The sequence below is a fragment of the Balaenoptera borealis genome (genome assembly GCF_965194805.1).
Source record: "Balaenoptera borealis genome assembly, chromosome: 1".
In the NCBI taxonomy this organism is placed as follows: domain Eukaryota; kingdom Metazoa; phylum Chordata; class Mammalia; order Artiodactyla; family Balaenopteridae; genus Balaenoptera; species Balaenoptera borealis.
The window spans coordinates 6,186,447-6,198,648 of NC_138860.1; the positions used below are offsets into that span (position 1 = coordinate 6,186,447).

The window sequence follows — 12,202 nt, forward strand, 5'->3', positions numbered from 1 at the left end:
TTATCATTATCTAATACCCTTCTTTGTCTTTTACTACAGTCTTTGTTTTAAAGTCTATTTTGTTTGGTATAAATATAGCTACACCAGCTTCCTTTTTATTTTAATTTTCATGGAATATCTTTTTCCACTCCTTTACTTTGTGTGTGTCCTTACATCCGAAGTAAGTCTCTTGAGGCAACATACAGATGAGTTTTTTTTTTTAATCCATTCAACCACTGTATGTATTTTGATTAGAGAAGTTATTCTATTTACATTTAAAGTAAATATTGATAGGTATGTACTTATTACCATTTTATTACTTATATTCTGGCTATTTTTGTAGTTTGTCTCTGTTCCTTTCTTCTTCTCTTGCTCCTTTCCCTTGTGCTTTGATGACTTTTTTTAGTGTTATGTTTAGATTTCTTCTTTATTATTTTTGTGTACCTACTGAAGGCTTTTGCTTTGTGATTAACATGATGTTCACATATAACAGCCTATATATATAGCAGCCTCTTTTAAATTGAGAGCAAGTTAGGTTTGAACATATTCTAAAAACTCTACATTTTTACCACTGCCATCCACGTTTTATGTTTTTGATAGCATATTTTTCATTTTATAAATTTTATGTATGTCATAACTAATTATTGTAGTTATAGTTAATTTTACTACTTTTTTCTTTTAACCTTAATAATAGCTTAATAAATGGTCAGTCCACAAGTTTTACTGTGTATTTACCTTTACCAGTGAGATTTTTACTTTCTTTTGTTTTCTTGTTACTAGTTAGTGCCTTTTCTTTTCAGCTTAAAGAAGTCCCTTTAACATTTCTTTTAAGGGTGGTTTAGGGATGATAAAATCCTTTAGCTTTTGCTTGTCTGGAAAATTCTTTATCTCCCCTTGGATTCTGAATGATAACCTTGCCAAGCAGAATGTTCTTGGTTGGAAGATTTTTCTTTTCAGCAATTTGAATCTATCATGCCACTCTCTTCTGGTCTGCAAAGCGTCTTGAAAATAAGCTGGTAGTCTTATGGAGGTTCCCTTGTACATAAAAAGTTGTTTTCCTCTTGCTGCTTTTAATATTCTCTCTTTAACTTTTGACATTTTTATTGTAATGTGTCTCTCTCTGGGTTTGTCTTATTTGTAACTCTCTTGTCTTCCTGCACTTAGATGTCTGTTTCCTTCCCTAGGTTAGGAAAAATTTCAGCCATTATTTCTTTGCATAAACTTTCTGCCCCTTTTCTATCTCTCTTCCTTTTTTGTCATCCCTATCATGTGAATATTAGTCTGTTTGATGGTGTCTCATAAATCCCTTAAGCTGGCTTCACTCTGTGTCATTTTTTTTCTTTTTGCTGCTCTTACTGAATGAATTCCATTATCCTGTCTTTGAGTTTATTGTTTTTTTCTTCTGCTTGATCTAGTCTTCTATTGAACCCCTTTATTGCATTTTTTCAGTTCAGTTATTGTATTCTTCAGCTCTGTGACTTTTGTTTTGGTACTTTCTTATATTTTCTATCTCTTTGTTGAAGTCCTCACTGTATTCATCTGTTCTTCTCTCAAGTTTGGTGAGCATTTTTATGACCATTATTTTGAACTCTATATCAGGTAAATTACTTATCTCCATTTCATTAAGGATTTTTTTTTTTAATTTAATCTTGCTCTTTCTTTTGAAACATATTCCTCGGTTTCCTCATTTTGCTTCTCTCTCTGTGTTTCTATGTATTAGGCAAAAGAGGATCCCTCATCCAGTCTCGAAGGAGTTCTATTGTGTAAGCAGTGAACATTATTGTTTGACCTTGCCCTAGCTCTTGGTGGTCTCTCAAATCTTTGTGATTGTTTAAGCAGTGTGGTTTATTCTTGATAAGTTCCAGTTTCTGAGGTTGTGCTAAGCCCTATCAGTGTTCAAAGGTAGGGATCTCAGTCAGCCTCTAGTTTCAGACTGATTTGAAGCCAGGCTCTCAGGCAGCAGCTTTAAAGTATGCAAATATATATAGTCTGGTGGGACCACTGTTGTTATCTTTACTGACCTCCAAACCAGGTAATTTGGAGGTGACAGCTGCAAAAGTCAGGGCTGTAGACGAGTGTATATGCTCTTTTCTGGGAGGTACTGGTGAGCTGTAGCAAGGAGGGTACAAAGATGGCATTCACCTAGCCTAGGTTCCCTGAGAGCTCCTCTGTAACCTCTAGATGTGTGGAAAGCCTGAAGCTATTCCTTGCACTGAGGCTCTAGGACAAGAAAATAGGCCTTTTTTAGTGGAAAACTGGGGGTGTGTTTCAGTCTGCTATGTCATGGGGGTGGTAGCCTGCCGAGAGCTGTGATGCCTAATTGTTTCAGTCTCCTGAGGCCCAGAAATGCAGGCCTCCCTGGCCACCAGGGCCGGGTACTCAAGGGGCATCACCTGTAGTGACGGTCTGCACCTGCGGGCTTCACTGGGGCCACAAGACAGTGTGGGTGATCCTAGCAAGGAGAGGGAACACGAAAATGGCACCCACCGGTGCCTCTGTTTCCTGATGATGTCCAAAGAGACCCCGGTGCCCTTGGCAGTTGCTGTAAGATTGGCTAATGAATCTCCTGCATATGTGGTCTAGGTGCTTTTCAAACTGCTGCCTTTTCTCTGAGTCTTAGGGTGCATTAGTCTGCGTGTGAGCCCTTTAAGAGCAGACTTCTAACACCCCACAGCCTTTTGGGTCTCCTGAACCTAAGTCCTACTGGTGTTCAAAGCTGGTGGTTTTCTGACCTCATTTCTCCAGGTCCCAAGGGTTGGGTGTCTGTGTGGGGCACAGACTCCCCGCTTCTCAGGGAGAAGCTCTGTATCGTGAGATTCCTCCCGTCCATGGGTCACTGCATCAGAGGTGGGGTTTTTGATGCGACTGCATCTCTGCGTCTCTTACGTGTCTCATTGTGGCCCTTTTATCCCTTGTTGCGGAGGAACTCTTCTGCTAGTTTTCAGGTCTTTTTCAGAGGGACTTGATCCATATGTAGCAATAGATTGGGTGCGTCTATGGGAGGAGATGTGTTCAGGATCTTTCTACACTGCCATTCTGAATCACCTCCTGAATTGTAGTATAATTTTAAAGAATGTTGTGTAGAATTTATTTCTTCAAGGACATTTTAGGTGTTTGTCACAATTAAATCGATCTGGTTTTCAGTTAATACATCAATGTAATATTTGTAGTTTCTTTGAAAACATCTCTTATTTTGTTTATCTATTTGTCTAATGCTAATACTTGACACCTACCCATACAATTTTTATTGCTAGTCAAAGTACTCTATTTAATTGTTTGAAATGAATCAGTCTCTTTAAAGACCCAAATACTTTTTTTTTTTTTTTTTTTTTTTTTTTACTTTATTTATTTATTTATTTATTTTATTTTATTTTTGGCTGTGTTGGGTCTTCGGTTCATGCGAGGGCTTTCTCTAGTTGAGGCAAGTGGGGGCCACTCTTCATCGCGGTGCAGGGACCGCTCTTCATCGCGGTGCGCGGGCCTTTCACTATCGCGGCCCCTCCCGTCGCGGGGCACAGGCTCCAGACGCGCAGGCTCAGTAGTTGTGGCTCACGGGCCCAGCTGCTCCGTGGCATGTGGGATCTTCCCAGACCAGGGCTCGAACCCGTGTCCCCTGCATTAGCAGGCAGATTCTCAACCACTGCGCCACCAGGGAAGCCCCCAAATACTTTTCTGTTCTTGATTCACATATACTCCAAAAAGGTTTACTCTATTGTATACCAGTTTTGTGAGTATTTTCAGTTATAGTCTAGACATTACTATTTTTTAAGGTTCCTTGAGGGCATTATTCTAAGTGAAATAAGTCAGACAGAAAAAGATAAATACTATATGATCTCACATGTGGAATCTTAAAACAAAAAAAAAACAAAACAACATCAAAACTGGTTATTTATTCTTGAATAGAAACATATAAGCATTTATTGGGATTCCTGATTCAAGTCTCAGATTTAGCTTGTGTAGTTCTTTATCTAATTTGAGTTAAATGACATTGATTTATTTTAACTTACTTTTCCATTCGTTATCATGTTGCTTTTATTAAATTGCATTTCTATTCATTTATGGGTTTTCCTTTTAGTTTCTGTCTTTTGCTAGAAGCAGTAGGGAAGGGGACTGGGTGTGTAATGGCCTAAATAATTATCTCAAAGCCACTGTGGGTCTCTGTCCAGCCTACTAAATTGAAAATAATTTTCAAAGCAGAAAACGAATTTGATGTCTAACTTCTGTACAATTATTTTTTCATGTGGAGGTTCGCTCTAAGAAAAGTAAAGAAAAAAAAAGATCAAAGTTAAGTGGAAAATGAAGTCATAATATGCATTTAAATGAATTGGTTACTCTTCAGCTTGTTTAGATAGTGAAAATGTTTTCATATGTGTTAAAGGGTTTGGAGATAAAGATTAACAAGTGAAACTTCATTGTGTAATAATTTACATGATAATTCTTTATGATATAATTTATTCAGTGAATATAATTATGGATATTTCACTATATCTGTTTTGAATACTTAGCATGTATTCATATTGCTGTAAATGAAGACATAGCTACGAAAAGGACCATTAACTACCCTCAGGAAATTTTCAGCCCTTTAAAAGGTTTTATATTTTAGAGTTCTTATATCTTCTGGCTTTGGGCTAGTTGTTTGATATATGGTATTTCCTTCAATACACACTTAATGTTATTATTCCCACCTTACATATAAAGAAGCAGAAGTTCTCTCCTATTTGCCCTCCACTTTGAGAACCTCAGCAGTAATTTTTTTTATCCCTGATTAACTTGTTGGCTGCAGGAAGCCAGCACCTCCCTGCCACCCCCCAAATTCTAACTACACGTTCACCTTCTCTACTTGGAGGTCAGATAGGCATTGCAAACTTGCCATGTTCCAGTCGACTTTTGTGCTTTTCTACATCTCAGTGAATGGCAACCCCATCCTTTCCCAAACCCTGCTCAACCCACAGCCTCCTACATTTCGGCTGATAGCAACTTCATCCGAACAGTTGTTCAGGCCAAATGTTTTGGAGTCAGTAAGTCTTCACTTCTCTTTTTTCTTCACATTCTGCAGCATGTGCAAAACACGCAGAAAGTCCCATCATTTCCACCTTCAAGATAGTTCAGCATACGATCACTTCTCAATGCTACCATCCTGGCCAAACCATCTTCTCTCTCATCTGGATTACGGCAGTACCCTTCCTAATTAGTCCTGCTAATTCTGCCTTTTCTCCCTTTTGGTTTATTCTTAGTGAAGCAACCAGTATTCCTTTAAAGTATAAGTCAGATCTTGGCATAGCTGTGCTCTGAATGCCGAAGTACCTGCCATGGCTATAAGAACCCCCATTTTCCCTGCATCTCCCTCCTTGTTACCCACCCCCCCACCCACCCACCCGTTTTGCTCCAGCCACGTTGGCCTCTTCTCTGCTCCTGGGTCACACCAGACACCCTGCCAGCTCAGGGCCTTCATACCTGCTGTTCCCCCTGTCTGGAGTTCCATCAGGTAACTCTGGCACGTTTCCTCAGATCTTTACTCAAAATCAAATTTTTAGTGAAGCCTTACCCAAACATCCTGTTTAAAGTTGTATTCACCTCACAAGACTCTCTTGAATACTCTTTTTCCCTTTCTTTTTACATTTTTCTCCATTGCCTTTATCTCTTTCACATAGGGTATGTCTGTTACTTGTTTATTTTGTTTTCTGTGTGTTCCATGTAGATTGCAATAGATATTTCACAAGGGCACAGATTGTTGTCTGAATCCAAAGAGCCTGGCACGATATGGCACTAGTACTTATTAAACAAGTGAGTATTGATTGAGTAATGGGTGAGCATGAGTAAATGAAGGTCCTTTGTTTACTTCACCTCACCAGCCTCTTAGTCCGGCCATGCTGACCTACTTGAAGCTACTTACCTATACTCTGCTCTCCACCGTCTCTGGGCCTTTGAACATTTGCTCCCAGTTCTTGGGCCTATGATTTCCACTCCTGTCCCTCCCCATTCACTCTTTTTCAACTTACCTCAGGACCCTTGGACCTTCAGGACCACAATTTATTGGATAAAACTTAATCTGACACTCTCACTTGACATCATGCCCTATAACCCAGTGCCACTGGGTTAGGAGTGGTTTCTGGGGATTCTCCGAGTGTCCCCCACATATTTCTGTCACCACAGTTAACATGTTGCCCTTGATTTCACTATTTACTTCTCTCTTCTCTCTATACATTAACCGAGGTCAAGGGCCATGTTGTATTTGCCTTTGTAGCTTTCATACTTAGCATAGGACTTGGTGGGTCAGTGAGTGTTGCTGAATTAATGGAATTATGCTCAATGGTTTTACTGATAGTGTTGCACAATCCAGATGACTGAAGACCACTGCCTAGAGATGTCAGTGAATATTACGTTTATTACATTTTCTGTCTATGTGTTATTAAAAATGGATCACATTTCAAACCCTTCCAAAAACCCTCCAGCATTGTTTTTTTTTCTTTTTAAAAAGGAATTACTTTATTTTTATTTTTTATTTACTTACTTTTGGCTGTGTTGGGTCTCCGTTTCTGTGCGAGGGCTTTCTCTAGTTGTGGCAAGCGGGGGCCACTCTTCATCACGGTGCGCGGGCCTCTCACTATCGCGGCCTCTCTTGTTGTGGAGCACAAGCTCCAGACGCGCAGGCTCAGTAGTTGTGGCTCACGGGCCCAGTTGCTCCACGTCATGTGGGATCTTCCCAGACCAGGGCTTGAACCCGTGTCCCCTGCATTGGCAGGCAGATTCTCAACCACTGCGCCACCAGGAAAGCCCCAGCATTGTTTTTAAAACTTGGTGATTTATAAATAAAATGTACTTTAGAGAGACCTGGGAATCATAAAATGAGGCATGATAGAATCCTTCTAACAGTAAAAGGGCATTGGCAGGTGATAGCAAAGTGAGATAATATTATTTGAAAACATTAAGAGGAACAAAGTTTCCCATAATTAATTTCTGTGCCATATTGGTAAGAATATTCAACTGTAATTACAGAGGATATACATTTGAAAAATCAGATTACTGCAATGAAAAAATATAACAAAAAAACTCAGGGCTCCATTTTGAATACAATGTTCTGTTTAGTTCCCATTGTCAGTGTAATATCAGTTAATGAAAAACAGCAGTGGCCCTTATGGGCACAGGCTCTATTTTAAAATAATCAGGCTAATTCGGCAAAGAGATTTATTTAATTAGAGCTTCTGACATAATAAAGCTGAAGGTATTTTGTGCCGCTTTGCTTTATTTTTAAGTCCCAGGAGTCAAAACTGATATGAAAATGTTGCAGGTGTGGACAAACTGAAGGATATGAAAAGAATTTTACTCTTAATGTATGAAATTGTGCAAATGACAAGCTCTCATGTACACACAGTTTGTAGTAAATGATTTAAAGGCATTAGCAAAGGAAACACATCCAGCATGTAGTTTATGAATTTCATTGAGAGTTGAATCATCAACATTGACTCATTGCCTGCTGATGCTTATGGTGGTTCTTCAATGGGTCAAAACTCACGCATCCTTTCCCACTTTAAAAGTTGTTGAAGTGATTATTAATTTTCAACATCCAATGATAAAGACAAAAGTAAGAAGCATGTAAATGTGCTTATATTTTATGGTACTTGGATTTGCATTTAAAATCAGTGCCTAATAGAGCAACAAGTGTGTTGAGATGACATTCCAATTTTAAAGAGTATTTCTTCTTTAGGGTAACAACTATTAAAAGAAGAAATATAATTTTCACAGTATTTTTAAATATCTGATGACCAATAAGATTGAATATCATAATGTAGACCTTTTCTTCTCTCATATACATTGGTTATAGTATAGATTAAAGCATCTCCAAGTATTGGAACATGTAAACTCAAAAATTCAAAAGAATTTCTTTGTTTACTAGAGTCTAATGCTGGTGCTCTTAATATACTTCTCCATATGGTGACACACACACACACACACACACACACAACATGGTAAGTTCAATATTATATATGCAAGCCACTTTCATTCTGTGGCTATGTGCTGTCCTAAGACCCTAGAATCCTTCGCAGTCAGCTTTCAGAAAGATGAAGAGAGCATGGAGAAGGCACATACACTTGTTAAAGTTATTGGCCGACAAATGAGGAGCATTACTCTTGTATTTCATACTCTCATCTGAGAATCGGTCACGTGTCATACCTTGACACAAAGCCTGAGAAATGTGACCTTTAGATGAAGAGTCGCTTTTTGCACCCTGCTCTGTACCGTGGAAGGGGAGAACGAGTGTTGATAGACGGAAGGCCACTTCTGCCTCAGCCCGTGTGTGTCAGATGGAAAGGCTCTTAACTTCCATTCTCTCAAAGACTCAACATTTAGTTCTCTCCTCAACACCCCGACAGTTGGTGTGAAGTATACCTGAGTTTTGAAAGGATTTGGCTATTGGAAAATGTTCCTAATATATTGTCAAGACTCTACTATGCTTCAGTATCCTGGTCACCTGCTAAATTTTGTCTGTCTTTAAAAACGTGGACTTAGAACCACAGGTAGTACTCATTGCTTAGTGTTTGTTATGGTTAGCTGAGTGTCATAATTTTCCTCCCTGGTTTAGGATCTTACACTTTTGTTAATACAATACTAGCTTGCCTTCTGTGTTTGGAGCTCTGGCAACCCGAGTTCACCTTGAGCTGTGACCCACAAGTCTTTCATATGAATTCTGCCCCATGTGGTGACCCTGTTACTTTCGCATGTTTACCAGGTGCTTGATTCTTCTGGTCAACATATTCACCGCCTGACCTCCACCTCTGTGGCCAAAGCAGTTCTGACATTTTCAGCAGCTCTTTTCTTACCTTTAGGAGAGGTATTTATTCACCATAAATAAGTGCGCTGTGAAGAGTGGCTGGGGCTGCCTATTATTAATTTTCCATATTTAACTTCGTTATTTCCATTGTTTGACATGGTTCTTCCAGTTTTCATAGTGATGCTTAACATGATTTTATCTATAGGCCTACTATAATTTAGAATAACTGAGTAATATAAATTTCATTCTTATGTTTGCTTTTGTTATTTTATTGTTATAATTTTAAAAAGTGAAATTTATTTTATTTTTATGACTTTATAAATGGTTCGTGATTATTGCAGTATAAATACATACAGCAAGGAAAAGGAAGTAAAAGTTACCTAAAATCTCAATACCTAGAAGTAAGTATTTTTAGTATTTTGACCACCAATCTTTTGTAAATTCTATCTATACACGTATATGTGTAACACACTCACACTGATACAATTATGACAATATTATCTACATCATTTTTATTAGTGACTTTTTTCTCATGGATGGTATTTTTGCTGTTGTTAATGATAAGGAAGCTACTTACCACTATTCTCTTTTTGTTGGTCGGGTAGATTCCAGTTACTTTCCTGCTATAAATAATATTGCAATAAATATTTCTGTACAGGATTTCTTTCCTCCAAGTGCTTTTTTGTCAATGGGATTGAAGCCTCGTTTGGAATTAGTCTGTCTGCTAGTTTCAGTTTCCACTCTTGTTTGTTTTGATGGTTCTCTAGGACTGTGCAGATCAGATCCCACATTTTTTCTTGATAAATTTATTTTATGCAGGAGAGTTTAGGCACTAGCTTTTTATTAGAATGTGTACATTTTCCTTCTATGCATTTATTCAGTTTAGTGCCTGGTAAATGGATGTAAAAGATGACTTTCCATTGGAGATCTCACTTTTTATCAAAATTTACATATTACAGTCTTGTAGAAACTTTTTTTAAGGATCATGAAACTTATTCCACATGGCACAGTCTTGTCCAAAAAAATCTTTTTTTTCAAAGTCTTATTTAAATTTAAGTATCTGATTTTTCAAGACCTATTAAAACAACGTCAGATCAAAGAAAATGCCATTAGTTTGATAACTAGCCTTTAGTAAATCTATGCTAATTACCAATCTCTTTTCGAAAATGTTCTCAAACATCTTATTTGCTATTTATTTTATGATTTTACAGAGATTGCTATCTCCTTAATTATTTCATAGTTTTTGTAGCACACCATTTCTATCTGCAAAAAAACATGTATATTATCCCTCTTCGCTCCTGCATACCGTATTTTGGCCTGATTTCTCAAATGTTACTGAGCACATATGTGAGATGTGTTCTGGAAATGACAGTGTTGCTGAGTTCATCACTCACAATTTGCCTTTACTGGCACCATCCAATTGTTTGTATTGAATGCCTAGCCTACTATAGGCATGTACTTGGGAAGACGTTAGGACCATAATGGTGGGTGAAAGAGACATACTACTTCATCTTGTGGGACTTGCAGTTTAGTGAGGCGTCAACTATTAAAGAAACACATTTACAAACAAATACAAGGTTACAACCGAGATGAGTGGCAGGGGAGGTATAGTGAGTGACATGGCCTTAGAGATTCATTGGCTACACTGATCAAGGGGGAGCCTTCAGGAAGGTTTCCCTGAGAGAAGGTTGAGCTGAGAGCTCTCGGATGAGGGAAGAACATGTGAAAAGGGCTGTGACAGCAAGGAGCATGTCACAGTTGACTTAAGTCTAAGAATGCCAGGTCAAGAGTTTTGGTCCTTATCTTGACAAAAGTGGAGGGACTTCCCTGGTGGTCCAGTGGTTAAGAATCTGCCTTCCAATGCAGGGGATGTGGGTTCAGTCCCTCATGCTGCAACTAAGACCCAAAGCAGCCAAAAACAGATACATAACTATTTTTTTTTAAAAAGAAATGCTCTAAAAAAATACACAGTGGAGTGATGTGATGACATGCATTTAGAAAGAATCTCTGTAGTTGTAATTTGGAGAAAAACTGTAGAAGGCAAAAGGAGGTGTAGGGTTCCAGTTATAGGCTTTTGCAAGAGTCCAGTTGCAAAAAAATGATAATTTAGGTTAAGGTGGCTGTGGTAGTGGAGATGAAGAGAGGTAGATACATTCTACAGATATTTGGTGGGAAGAATTGAAAAGGTTTGGTGACTCATGTATTAAGTATTTACAAATAGAGGAGAGGAAAGCATCTAAGAGGATGCCTAAGTCTTGGGCTAACCAAACACAATGGAATTTTGTTCCATTTGCTGAGATGTGAAAACCTGAGAGGCCCTGTTTTGGTGAGAAAGGTCACGGGTTTGGTTTGGAGCAACTGAAGATGTTAATCACCCAGGTAGATGTTACATTCTGCAATCACAAAGAGTACTTTGGTCTAATATGCTCGGTAATTTCTTTGAATAGTTTTCTAAGGTTTGCAATTCTCTTTTTTTTTTTTTTTAATAAATTTATTTATTTATTTTTTTGGCTGTGTTGGGTCTTCATTTCTGTGCGCAGGCTTTCTCTAGTTGCGGCGAGTGGGGGCTACTCTTCATCGCGGTGCGCCGGCTTCTCATTGTCGTGGCTTCTCTCGTTGTGGAGCACAGGCTCTAGACGCGCAGGCTCAATAGCTGTGGCACACGGGCCTAGTTGCTCCGCGGCATGTGGGATCTTCCCAGACCAGGGCTCGAACCCGTGTCCCCTGCATTGGCAGGCAGATTCTTAACCACTGCGCCACCAGGAAAGCCCATGCAATTCTCTTTAAAACAAGAATTTTAAAAAGAGTTTATTGCCCTTTATTTTTGTTTAACATATTATGAAAAAGAAAATGATTCAAAGATTTAAAAATACACAGTCTTTTATGGGATTCCTCGAATACTTCATAACTCTAGTGAGTAGGCTTTGTTCTGCTTTGTATGTTTTTTATTTGCATATTTTGGGCAGTGTAATGCAGCTATTTTCATCTTTTCCTAAGTAGAGTGTATTGCTGTGAATGACTAGTGTTTGAATCAACTGTACACCAAATGATGTAGATAAGGGTGAAGTATAAACAGTGAGAAATTATAACTAGTAGGACATTAGAATGTATGGTGTTCTTTGCAGACTATAAACAATTTTTAACATCAGAGATAATAGGATTTTTAAGAGACATTTAAGGACAGTTACTCCTTGTCCTGCATAATGTTTTATGTTAACCTCAGTCACAGGTTTTTGGGTGATATATTAAATATTTTATAAAAATTCAAATCTGAATATAAATGTGCTCTGCAATCTGAGTCACTGACTTTCTTCTGATTATTTCGACTGTTCAATGTGCGTTGCCGATATATGTGTTAAAAATAACAGAGTCCTAGAGTTTATGGAAGATCCTTAAGTGGCTTTTCAATGGAGAGTTGATTAGCAGGTGGTTTGAGTTTTTCTACCTTGCCAT

The 12,202-nt window shown here is 38.3% G+C and overlaps 1 protein-coding gene across 8 annotated transcripts in view; it reads left to right on the forward strand.

Annotated features, from left to right (window-relative positions):
* The window catches only part of KCNT2 (potassium sodium-activated channel subfamily T member 2), a 376,144-nt gene that overhangs the window by 122,003 nt on the left and 241,939 nt on the right, over positions 1–12,202 (forward strand). The window lies entirely within an intron of this gene.